Raw genomic sequence first — 12,749 nt, 5'->3', positions numbered from 1 at the left:
GAGAGGAGGAACAGAGGGAAGAGAAGGGACAGAGGGAGAGGGGAAACGGAGGGAGAGGGGAAAGGGAGGGAGAGGAGGGAAGGAGGGAGGCAGACAGAGGGAGAGAGGGAGAGAAATAAATGAATAAGGGAAGGGAGGCCAGGGAGGGGAAAGGGAAGGGAGGGCAGTAGAAATCAAGTAGAAAGAGAGTAGAAATCAAGAAGGGTGGGTGTAAAAGGAATATGGTGGTGGCAGGCAAGAGAGGAAAAGGGGGAGGGCAGACAGACAGGAGGGAGTGAGAGAAAAAAGAGGGAAGAGAAAGAAAAAAAAAGGGAGTGGAAGGGAGGAAGACAGGGGGAGGGAGGTAGAGAGAGAGGAAATTGGGAGTGCAGGAGGGAGGCTGGGGAGGAAAAAGGGGAGAGAGGCTGGACAGGGGTAAGCAGGGAGGAAGGCTGGATGAGAGCAGAAAACAAGGAAGATAGGAGGGAGAGTGGATGAGAGTGGAAAACAGGGAGGATGGGCAAGGAGAGAGGAAAATAGGGAGGGAATGCAAGAGAGGGGGGGGGGGGAAGGAGAGGGCAGGCAAGAGAGAGGAGAAAAGGAAAGGGTAGGTGAGCAAGCAAAAAGGGGCAAGCAGGTGAGAGCCAGAGAGGAAAAGAGAGCTGGAGGGAGGGAGGAAGGACAACATGGAGAGAAGAATGAAGAAAAAAGGGGAGAGTGGGAGGGAGAAAAAACATGAGGGCAAAAGAAAGAGACAAAAAATCTGAAGGAGCGAGGGAAAGGAACGGCAGGAGCAAGGGAGAAGGAGGGAACAAGGGAGAGTGAGACAAGAAACACAAGGGAGCAAGGAAGAAACAAAACACAAGGAAGGAAGGGAGTAAGGGAGAGAGGGATTGGGGAGGGAAAGAGAGAGGGAGAGAGAAATTACGAGAGAGGGGGATAACAACACAGCAGGCAAAGGCAAGCGGGGTAAGGGAGAGAGGGGATGAGGAAAGCCAGAAGAGAGGGAGACAGGAAGCACGGGGCAGAGAGAAACCATGAGGAGTTCAAGGAAAGGCAGAAGCAAGAGCGGGAGGACAAGGAAAGGCAGGAATGAGACAAAAAACAGCATATGCCTGTCTTTCCTACAAGTACTTTTTTAGAGGAGCTACAGCATCATAAGAATTATCCAGGTATCTTAACTATACTGTTAAACAAGCAAGCCAATCCAAAAATGCCTTGGATTAGTATTTATGGCTCTCCTAACACTCTGTCTCACTTCTTCTGAATCTTAGGAAATTTAAAAAATGTACATGTTAAGTCTTACATTTCATCGTAAGGTAGGTAGGAAGTAACCTTAAGCATGCAGATAAAGATTAAGAAATTCACTTTAAAGCAAGCTATAAGACTGGTCAATGCAGAAACAAGTAATCCTAACTATAGAACCCTCTTAACCAACACCAATTTTTATCCACTAGGATAAATATCCTCATCATTCAGAGGAACAGAACGTAAGAGTGGTCTCTATCTACTAATTTCAGCCCGTCCTTATAACCTCTACCTCGATTTTGTAGAATTCTCATGGAACACAAAATCTTTAATTTACACAACTGGGTGAAACCTCATAAAAATCCCTCCCACATTTTTAAGAAAACGGTCTGTAAGAAGAAAGCTTTGCCTTGCAGTCAGATGCACAAGAGCATTATGCTCTTGATCTGAATATGGTTTCCAGTAGTTTTTGCTCAAAAGCCAATTCTGCCTATTTCAATCTAAAAGCCACAGCCTGGTAACACACTGGGCGTGCATGAAATATCCATGCAAACATCAACTGCAAAGTAAGCATAGCACACATAAAGGGAAGAGCAGATGCTTAAGTGTCTTCTACAATATGAACAGTTCAAATGATTTTACCTTTCAGTAACTAACAGATTTAAAGAATGAAAAGCAACAAGAGAAAGAAATAGACTTAACTGCATAAAACAGATTATAAGTAAAACAGTGGCATCTAAGCACTACAACAGAAAGCAAACTGCACCTCAGACTAGCCAAGCTGTCACTGCTGCATCCACTTCAAAGAGATGCTGAGCGGAACAGATTTATGAAGATAATTGATGGAACCTCAACTTTGAGCTGTGGAATTGCTTAAGCTAAGTTCATTTTGGCATTCTGACATAGCAGTTTCCTTCCTTGCCCATTATATACAAACTTATTTCCTCCTGCATTCCTTGAATCTGTAATACACCTTTGGCAGCTGTTGTAACAGAAGTAGTCACTGTGCTTCTTTTCTACTTGACATCACAGCAGCGTAAGTTGTACTGGCATGGCAAGGAATTCATTCAATCAATCATATCAGCTGTCCAGACAGACCTGGAAAACTGAAAACCACCCTTTTCCCCTTGAAGGAATCTCTTCTTAACACAGACATGTTTGAGACCTGTCTTCAGGAATTAGAGATTTGGTCTCCCTTGTCCTACCTTCAACACCAAAAACCTAAAGGAGAAAAAAATCGACTTGTTTCCTTTTGATCATGACGTTTTCTCCCCAAAGGTGAAACAAGGAATCAACTGTTAGGATATACTGACTTATTCATGCATTATTGATAAATATGTGATGTTCGAGGTATCACAGATAAAAAAGACTGTTCCATGTCCTTTCTATTCAAAACACAAATAATCAATACTTCTCATAAACTCTGTTTGTTTCTTCCCTATGGAAATGACAAATGGAATTACAGGTGTTTGGCAGCATTAGAAATCAATGCTGTTTAGTACTATCTATCTCAACTACTTAACTTGTAATCTGATGTAGACCATGGTCCACAGTGATCTGGGAAACAAGTTATTGGAACATTTATTATCATCATCTCCCCCAAAAATCACAGAATGACCTGGGTTGGAAGGGACCTCAAGGACCACATAGTTCCAACCCCCCTGCCTGGCAGGGCCACCAAACATACACATTTACTAGATCAGGTTGCCCAGGGCCCCGTCCAACCTGGTCTTGAACACCTCCAAGGACGGGGCATTCACAACCTCCCTGGGCAGCCTGTTCCAGGGCCTCACCACTCCCCTAGTGAAGAACTTCCCCCTAACATCCAACCTAAATATTCCCTCTTCTAACTTAAAACCATTTCCCCAAAAATCACCTCTTAATGCACATGCCTCAGTGTTTCTTTTTCCTACAGAACAGTATAATTTGAGTTGGAAAAGGGAATTTTGTTTTACTTTTTAATCGTGAATAAGCTAAAACATGAAATTATGCACATCCTTCCAACAAACCAATTTTCTCTACCATTACAGCAGTTTCTAGAACGCTGTTTAGGAGGCTCCACCTTAAGACGATGAAGGCATAAGAATATTCAATAGAGAGACCTAAGCTATATTAATGGTGGAACCTCACGGCAGAATTACAATGGAAAAGTTAGATACAACTAAGACTATTCTGAAAGTAACACCTCTTATTTTACAAGGTTGGCCCACAATGTCAGAGGCAGATGGTGGCGGTACGGCAGTAGAGGCTAAATTTTCCCACAATATTCCATAACATTTTGCTGCTGTGCAACAGATGGCAGCTGAGGGACAGTCTGACAAAATGGCATCTGACATGGAAGCGTGTATGAAACAAAGGTGTATCTCTGAACTCTACCTTGTGGAAAAAATTACACACACACACAGTGTTGCTTGCTGAATGTTTCTGGAGACAAAGAGCATATGGTAGCATAGCAAAGCAGTGGGCAATATGCTTCAGCAGTCGTGACCAGTCAGGGCCACAAAGATGATCAGGGGGGCTGGAGCACCTCCCCTATGAGGACAGGCTGAGGGAGTTGGGTTTGTTCAGCCTAGAGAAGAGAAGGTTGCGGAGTGACCTCATTGCAGCCTTTCAATACCTGAAGGGAACTTACACCCAGGAGGGGAGTAAACTCTTCCGAAGGGCTGACAATAGCAGGACACGGGGAAATGGCTTTAAGTTAAAAGAGGGAATATTTAGGTTGGATGTTAGGGGGAAGTTCTTCACTAGGAGAGTGGTTAGGCCCTGGAACAGGCTGCCCAGGGAGGTCGTGGATGCCCCGTCCTTGGAGGTGTTCAAGGCCAGGTTGGACGGGGCCCTGGGCAACCTGATCTAGTAAATGTGTATGTTTGGTGGCCCTGCCAGGCAGGGGGGTTGGAACTACGTGATCCTTGAGGTCCCTTCCAACCCGGGTCATTCTGTCACAGCAGGTAACCTCCACTCGTGTAGATTTTACAAGTGCTACACACAGGCTCCTGCTCATCACTGTTGAAAATGGAACTAATTGTGGTGACTATGCAGAAAAACTGTTTTGTAGCTAAGAATTTTCTCTATCAAATCATGTTATTGTGCTCTTTGTATCTGTTAAGAGTTTCCATGGAAATAAATAGGAGGCACTACTTTCGGAGTGAGCTTTATAGTTAATTAGTTGACTAAAGACTGTATGATGGGTCGTATGCTGCACATGTGCCATAGATGTCTGTCTCACTCTAGTGAGAATAGAGCATTATTCCAAACACCCATATAGGGAGAGCAGGTCTAAAAATGCTTCACATCTCTTTCAAGCATAAAGAACAATTAATTCTGATCCCCACAGAGACACCAGAATAACAATTATCTAAAGGAACACTTAAGGAAATATTTATGATTGAACGTAGAGAGATAAAGCTGACATCTTAAGCCGCATCTAAGATTGCTTCGTAAAAATAAACTCGACGTAAATCAATTCATTTCTGACACTGTTCCTCCATGGTGATGCTTAAGGACAACCTCAAGGAAAATTCCTACGTTACCTACAAGGGACTAGTTTTCATCAAAATGCCACAGAATTGAGTGTCTTTGGAGAGAGCAGATCTTTAAAAGTGAAAGATTTGAAAAGCTAGAATATATATTTTAATCCATTTTATATAATATATTGAGCAGCTGCAGTGCAACTCATCAAGCCCTGATGCATTATCATCCACCCTTTGAACACACACCCTAGAATTTAAAGTCACTGCAAGCAGGTAAACCTCAGACACACCTCCCTGAAAGCACAGCCTGATATTCACCTTCCTTCCCATGCCAGATTTGTAGACTGCGAGAGTCAGGGGACATGGAAATGTATTAATCACTCTTATTCTTTTCCAGTATTCCCATTGACTGGCAAATGCAATCCTAATGGTGGCGCTCACCTGCTCTTCCCTACCTTTGCACTGAGTAACATTAAAGATGCTGGTATAGCAATCCTAGGCACAACTGCCTATAAAATGTGGGCATGCACACCACCAGCCTTTCCTCACACATGTTCACTTTTACAAGTAGGTGGTAACATTCCTCATTCACACACCCTGGGTCCTTACCTCCAAGGAATAATCCGCCCCCTTCCCAATCTAACGCACAAGGCAACATCAGCTGGTCAACAGTGGTCAAGAACAGCTCCCTCTCCACTTCAATCTTAGCGTTTTTTCTTTTTTTGTCTACAATGCACTCACATATTTTTCACCCCCCTCCACCGTGTGCACACCCATGCAAATAAAACATCCGTTTCCTCCCACATCAGCTGTTTTGATGAAAGAGAGGTTCTTCCATCTCTGTCCAGGTTCCCCTGCAGTGTGGTACCACACACTCCTCTCCTCCTGATGTATGTATGCAAGCCTGTTCTCCCTCCTCCCTTCCCCCACCCTACTCTCAGTCTGTGCATGCTTCTCCTAGTGCCTGTGGTGGGGGAAGGGAGACATGCACTGCATCAATGAATGGACTGAAAAGACTTACCCGAAATTGAGTGAGGAAGGAGCAGAAGACAAAAAAAGATGCCAAAAGACAGGCGGGTGCTTCCTTCAGTGTGCCAAGTGCTGCTTGAGTCTTGGCTCCTTTAACGAGGTCACGTGCGTCTGTAAGCACCCCTTTTCCTGAATCCCCTATTACTCAAAAAGGGAGGGCAAGAAGCCTCCTGGATGCCTGTCTACACTGCACTCCAGATATACTAATAAAGCTCCCACAGCAAGCAAGGAATAACGTTCTCCTTGTACTATAACTAGACAATGTCTAGATGATGCTTTAAGGACTAAGGTAGATTTCTGTGGGGGAGAGAGGGCCTAAAATTCCCAAGCCGTACTCCCCTGTGGGAGAAAAGGGATGGGAAAGGGGCAAAAGAATACTGGTGGAAAGCAGTAGTTCTGGATGTAATCCTTGCGTCTCTCAACTTGCTCAGAACTAGATCTCTAAATTAGTCTGAAGACACCACAACACCTAGGGAAGAAAAAGAAAGATCCCTATTAGACACAAACAAACATACAAAGACATACAGCAAACAAATTCCAAAGGAAGAAAAGGCATTATGCAAGACAATAAGCAGAACCAAAAGAGAACGATCTGATTAACCACTTAGGCAAAATAGGCAACTTCAAACGATTTCCACAAATACAGTATCACATACACCCATTTGAAGAGGGAAGGGGGATAAAAGATACAACTTAAGCAGTATGTTCAGTCACTGAGAAATGGATACTTAAAGATAAACCTGTATCTACAGCATAAAACAGGAAGAATTGTTTTAAAAATCTACACTATGCTTATTTGTGGGACTCTTTCAACACTCCCCCCCCAAGAAGCATTTCGAATTCAAATATGAAGACTGCAGAAAAGTATATTACAGGGCAGAAGCATAATCCTACACATTAAAAGTCCCTTTCCAATAGAATGAGTCCCTTATAAGTAGAGGAACAAAAAAGGAATCTAGAAGCTTGTTTAAATTACTGAGTTAATTAAAGCATAACAACCACATGCCTTTAAGATGGATATCCCGGTAGATCCTAAGCCGTCAAACCACCAACATAAAATTAGTTCTTTAAAGGCGGGGGGGGGGGGAGGGAGGAAGGGGACATAAAGAAGAAACCTAGTCGTAAAGCTTTCATTCTAAGTCTCAACAGCAGACACGCATTCGCTCCCATCTAAATCACGTGAAAAGCTGTCCCCAACAAACGCAGCTTTTCGCATCCAGGCACACGGGAGCGGTTTTTGCCCCACCTCAGTGGCTGCTTATACACACACCAGCGCGTGTGTGCACGCACAAGGCTCGCAAGAGAGGGTGCGTAAGCACGGAGAAGCGAGGCGAGACGCGAGCAGACCTACCCCAACACGTACGCGACGAGCACGATCCGACCACAGAAAACGCGGGGTGCGGGACCCGCGCCGCCTTACGGAGGGGGAAGAGGGAGGCACCTCGCATAGAAAGACCCTGCTTTTCTCCAAGGAACGGCGTCGCGAAGCCGCCGAGCCGGTGTCTCAGCCGGCCGTGCCCGCCGAGGGCGCGGTGGAAAGGAGCGGGCAGCTCGCAGCGCTGCCCGGGATGCACAATCACTACAGGCTGCGCGAGGCGGCGAGGCGGAACGACCCCAACCCCCAGGCACGGAGGACCCCACCCCCGGGCTCGTATCCGCTCAGCCCGGCATCTCACCCACCCCGTGTGCTGCAGAGCTCGGGCTCACGCGGCCCGCACGCCCATCCGACGCCCGCTTCAGCGCCGCCCGCAGGGCCGAACCGAGGCCTGGGCAGGCGGCGGCGCGACGAGGACTGCAGAGAGACTCGCCCCTTCCTCCCCCTCCTCGCGGACAGCAGTCACTCAGAGGCGCGGTCCTAAAGGGGAGTGGGCTCAGCCTCCGCCTTCTCCCTCCCCGGCCTCCCTCCTCCCCGCGGCTGGGGAGAGAGGACGGCCCGAGCCGGCTATTCCCCGCGCCTCCACCCCCCGCGGTCACCGCTCCAGCCACAGAGCGGGCGCCGCCGCCTCCCGCGCTCCCTCCCGCCGCCCGACTGACGGATGAATTGAAGCGGCGGCGGCGGCGCTAACGGCCGCCTACGGCCGGGACGAGCGAGGAGGAGAGGCGGAGCGCCGGGAGGAGGCGGGAGCGGCGGGGAGGCGGGACGCGCGTTCCCGCTGATCGCCACACGCGCGCACCTCACAGGCGCAACGGCCGCCACTGCGGTTGCCGCACCCACACGGCCCGGCCGTCGCCCCGCCCGCCGCCATCCGCACCGCCCCGCGGCTTCCGCGGCATAGACACGGCCGCCTCCAGGTGGCGATGGAGGTTTCCCCTTCGTTACGCTTACATCTATACCGGGCCAGATGTGCGGGCAAAGCGCGCTCGCATCGTTGCCCCTCAGGTCAGGGCTGAGGCGGTAGTGGCGCGGCTCTGCCCAGCCTCCTCCACAGCGATGTGAGGTATTTCTAACCAGGATGCTGCGTTCCACAGCTCCAGCTGCTGGCTCCCAAGGTGAACGTGCCTCTATCACCTTGCCACTGCAGGGTACTCGGCACATAGAGCCAAAAGAGATACTCTGGAGATATTCAAGACCCGCCTGGACACCTACCTGTGTGATGTGGTGTAGGGAACCTGCTTTGGCAGGGGGGTTGGACTCGATGATCTCTAGAGGTCCCTTCCAACCCCTACAATTCTGAGATTCTGTGAAAAGCTCTGTCCTTCATACAGCAGATAAACGTGTGACATATCCCACACGCTACTTGCCGTACATCATTATGTTCGACACAACTAGTTTGTCACCTGGGCTGCATCATCCCATATTGCTATCATTTGTCTAAAAGAGTAACTGCTGGCAACAAATTACTATGACACATTTGGTGCGTTAACCAACACCGTGTTTATTGGTTTCTGTAGCACACCTACTCAGCTTCCTCCATACCATGCCACAAGACATATATTAGTACACACTACAAGTCATATATTAGTACATACTAGGTACATTTCACAGTGTCAGCACACTGCCCCAGAAATCCATGCCAGTCATGCTGACACAGCATACCTGATGTATCAATGTCCCTTTCCCTTTCCTGTCTCTGGAAGCTGCTTAGTGCAGCCTCTTGCCCCCCACCAGGGTCAGCAAGAGCTGCCTGTCCACACTCACGCCCAGAATTTGTGTGTATGAGATGCTCCAAGTCCTTATCCACCATGTCTTAAGTGGACCCTTTGCTGGACCTGTGTCATCCAGATCTCTTATGCAGCACTACTGCATTCTAAGCTTTGTGGAATAGAGTTCACGCATCCTTCAAAGTTCACATATTCAACAGCTCCAGTTTCACATTGTGAAGTGCAAAGATTTGTCCACACGTAATATTTAGTAACAGAAATCTCCTGTGGTATTGCTACTATACTCAAAATGTGTGTAACCAAGACACACTGAGCAGGCATTTCAGCATAAGAACTCTTCTAGATTAATGTTTGCTGTTTTAAAAGCGATATAAAGCAAGAAGGGAATGTGCACATTAGGATTTACATAGCTATAACTATAGTGATGTATTGCAGACGCATAGCATCTCTTTTTTCCTTTATATTCCCTTAAGCAAACGAGCTTCAAGGCAGGTGCCTCTGCATCCCAGATAGAATCAGCAGTTCATAGAAAGATTGTTTCTGTAATGGTTACAGATTTGGCCAAACCTTGCAGCAATGTTTCTGCTTCCCACTTGGATGGTTAAGAAAGAAAGAATACAAGGCGTGGTAAAGATGCCTTTATTCACACATGAATGCTTGGATTCATACATGACTCAGATGCTCCCATGGAAGGAAAACAACTTTTGGACTGTCTTTCAATGAAAAAAATAGCTGTATCATCCTTGTTTCACCCAAGGTCAAATGAGAACCATACACAATCTTGCAAACTGATCTTGAATTTCACAAAACCACAGTTTCCCTTTGGTTCCAACTGTTCTACTAGTTCTGAATTAGCTACTGTATGACAGCAGAAACAGAGACTGCAGCCAAGGGAACAGATTCACAGTGACATGAGTACGCCATGAGCTCCAGGTTCCTGATGCAGCCAACTACTCACAGCTCCAACCTCTGGGACAAATTACAGAATCACAGAATGACCCGGGTTGGAAGGGACCTCAAGGATCATGTAGTCCCAACCCCCCTGCCTGGCAGGGCCACCAAACATACACCTTTACTAGATCAGGTTGCCCAGGGCCCCGTCCAACCTGGTCTTGAACACCTCCAAGGACGGGGCATCCACAACCTCCCTGGGCAGCCTGTTCCAGGGCCTAACCACTCTCCTAGTGAAGAACTTCCCCCTAACATCCAACCTAAATCTTCCCTCTTTTAACTTAAAACCATTTCCCCGTGTCCTGCTATTGTCAGCCCTTTCCAAGAGTTTACTCCCCTCCTGGGTGTAAGTTCCCTTCAGGCATTGAAAGGCTGCAATGAGGTCACCCCACAACCTTCTCTTCTCTAGGCTGAACAAACCCAGCTCCCTCAGCCTGTCCTCATAGGGGAGGTGCTCCAGCCCCCTGATCATCTTCCTGTCCCTCCTCTGGACCCTTTCCAACAGCTCCATGTCTTTCTTGTACTGAGGGCTCCACACCTGGACACAGTACTCCAGATGGGGCCTCACAAGAGCAGAGTAGAGAGGGACAATCACCTCCCTATACCTGCTGACCACCCCTCTCCTGATGGAGCCCAGAATCCCATTTGCTTTCCGGGGATCCCATTTGCTTTCCGGAAATTGCATCCCTTTGAAGGCTATAGGGCACCTAGATTTGCGCCCTGACCCACACCGCACATAACCCACCCTCATTACATCAGACCCTCCCAGCAAGTCCATATTCGCAGCCCGCACACCGAGGCCAACACTCCCATCTGGTTGCCCTTTCCCCATCGGCCGCACCGCACCTCGTTGCGCGCAGTGCTCCCAGCGAACGAGCTGCATTATTTTCCCGTAGTAGCCGCAGCCGTGGACGGCAGATTGGAATGACTGAGAGCCGCAGCCACAGCTCAACGTGCCTCGATACCCCGCATACGGCACACAGCACCCCGCCAGCGGAGCACGCCCGCTCATACTCGGCCCGGAGCGAGAGGAGGCGTGTGGCTCCGTGCGTGCGGCTGCGGACCGCCCCTGCGAGCGGTGTCTCCGTTGTTAGGTCGCTCCGCTGGCGGTAGCAGCCGGCTGGAACCGGCGGCGGGGGAGGTTACTGTGCGGTCTCCTGCTCCGCTCCATTTCCCCGTTGCGTGGGGGATCGCTGTCTGAGCTTAGAAAATGCTTACGCGGCAGAGGCGCCTACGGGTTGGGACCGGTATATAGGCGTTACTCTTTTGTTCCCGTTACTTATGCTTTATCTATATCCTCACTTAGCGGTAGGGAGGGAGCAAGAGAGCTGATCGGGCGAGAAATAATTCTTGTGGTGTGAACGCTGAGGCAAAATAAAGGGCGAGAGATGGACTGAAGCCGTGGTACGGTTCTTCCCGAAGGAGGAGAGGAAACCCCAAAGCCTGAAATCAGGACCGGAGAAGCCTGAAGAGCGGTGCTGAGGGGGCTACTGCCAGGAAAGCGCCGCCCGGAGCTGGTGGGGGAAAACATGCATCACACTGATGGGTAACGGAAAGGGCAGGGGCTGCTGCTGCCCTGGGCATGGTCTGAACAGAACAACACAAAGCAGCTCATACAGGCAGTTATACACGGAAACAAAGGAGCTGGTAGGCTTCAAGCCCTGCTGCTTAACCAGCTCTAAAAGAGAGCAGTACATCTTTCCTTGTTAAGTGCAGTTATGCTGCATAGAAACAGGGAACAGCACTGAGGAGCTGGATGAAGGGGAAAAGGTAACCCTTAAGGGATGCGATAATTCAGAAGGAAAACGCTTCCTTTCTCCTTCCTATCTCTTGTATTCGTCTGCCTGGTTCCTCTTGCTCAGCTATTTTTTTCACCCTGTCCATTTTTCCTCTACCAACTCGAGAAAGTTGGTGTTTTTTTCCTTTCTTTCACCTTTTGTTCGTTTCCAGATCCTTTCCCCCTTTTCCTTCCCTGTTCTGCCCTTTTCTATGTCCCCATTTTCTTTTGATGAATGCTGTTGCAGTGATGACTTGCAATTTCAGTGCCTGTTGGGAAGGTTATGATGCAGCCACAGGGTGGCTGTACCTTGCAGGCACTTTGGTGCATTTAGCCTGAAGGAGAGGTTTTTATCAGTCTAAAGAGCACGCTGTTTCTCCCAGTCGTTTTAGTGTTTTCCTTCAGTGCCCAGCAATTCTGTGTCCAGAACTGATGAGTCAGTATTACAGGAAATGTTTTTCTTCTCACACTGGTGGTGTGCTCTGTAGTAAGTCAGTGGAGAAGATGAAGGGCAGCAGGCGCGACTACCTCAGCTGTCTCTCTCCCCTTAGCAGGGGGCGCGCCACGGCAGCCATAGTGCCCTGGGGCTACCCACAGTGCAGGATCCCCTTTCCCCTCTCTCTTTGCAGCTGCCGTTGTGGGGATGGAATAGTCCTGCAGGGAGGCAGAACTGGGTCAGCGTGGCTGGAAACCACAGCTGGTACAGCGCGATGCCGGCTGAGGGGGGAGCAGGGTGATTGGAGAGGCAGCCAGCAGGAGCCAGAGGGGAAAGAAAGAAGAGGGAAAGGGCTTCATGTCGGAGTTTCTCCGGCAGGTTGTAACAGAACAGCCTCCTGCAGCTAGACAGGCATTCTTGTCCTGTCCTGTAGCCCTGCCGCCTGTCAATCCCGCTCCCTTTGAAAGCGCTGCACCACAGCCCTGCAATCCCCGGTCTGGGCAAGGTGCAATGGAGACCTGACACTGAGCTGGGTCTGGGAGCAGCAGGAAGAAGTCCATCAAAAGAGAGAGGGCGGAGGGTGATGGAGAGAAAGATACTGAGGGAAGAAGGGAAGCTGTGTGGAAACAAAGAAAAATCTGGCCGGCAAATAATGAGCATATGGAGAAGCATAGAGAAAAAATGAAAGAGGAAAAGGAGAAACACAAGGCAAGAATGACAAGTTACATTTCAGTGCTTGTAGTTGTTGCTGTGGAGA

General features: G+C 48.8%; 1 protein-coding gene across 17 annotated transcripts in view; it reads right to left on the bottom strand.

Moving 5' to 3' along the window:
• Nucleotides 1-12,659, bottom strand: part of RIMKLB (ribosomal modification protein rimK like family member B) — a 53,101-nt gene extending 40,442 nt beyond the window's left edge. For 14 of the 17 annotated variants that reach the window (XR_014945124.1, XR_014945129.1, XR_014945123.1 and 11 more), the window contains exons 1-2: nucleotides 7,407-7,558; nucleotides 5,719-6,195 (exon numbers count right to left, since the gene is read on the bottom strand). The gene's annotated coding sequence lies outside the window, so the exon portion shown is untranslated. Of the gene's footprint in view, nucleotides 1-5,718; nucleotides 6,196-7,077; nucleotides 7,559-10,625 lie in introns of those variants that run through there. The other 3 variants (XM_085544532.1, XM_015872164.3, XM_015872171.3) reach the window with 3 other exon arrangements.
• Nucleotides 12,660-12,749: the final 90 nt, after the last annotated feature.

The sequence above is a fragment of the Coturnix japonica genome, chromosome 1 (assembly GCF_054131305.1).
Source record: "Coturnix japonica strain WE chromosome 1, WE-NBRP24, whole genome shotgun sequence".
Lineage (NCBI taxonomy): Eukaryota > Metazoa > Chordata > Aves > Galliformes > Phasianidae > Coturnix > Coturnix japonica.
Note: the sequence above shows the minus strand (reverse complement) of the source record. Positions and strands in the feature narration are given on the sequence as shown.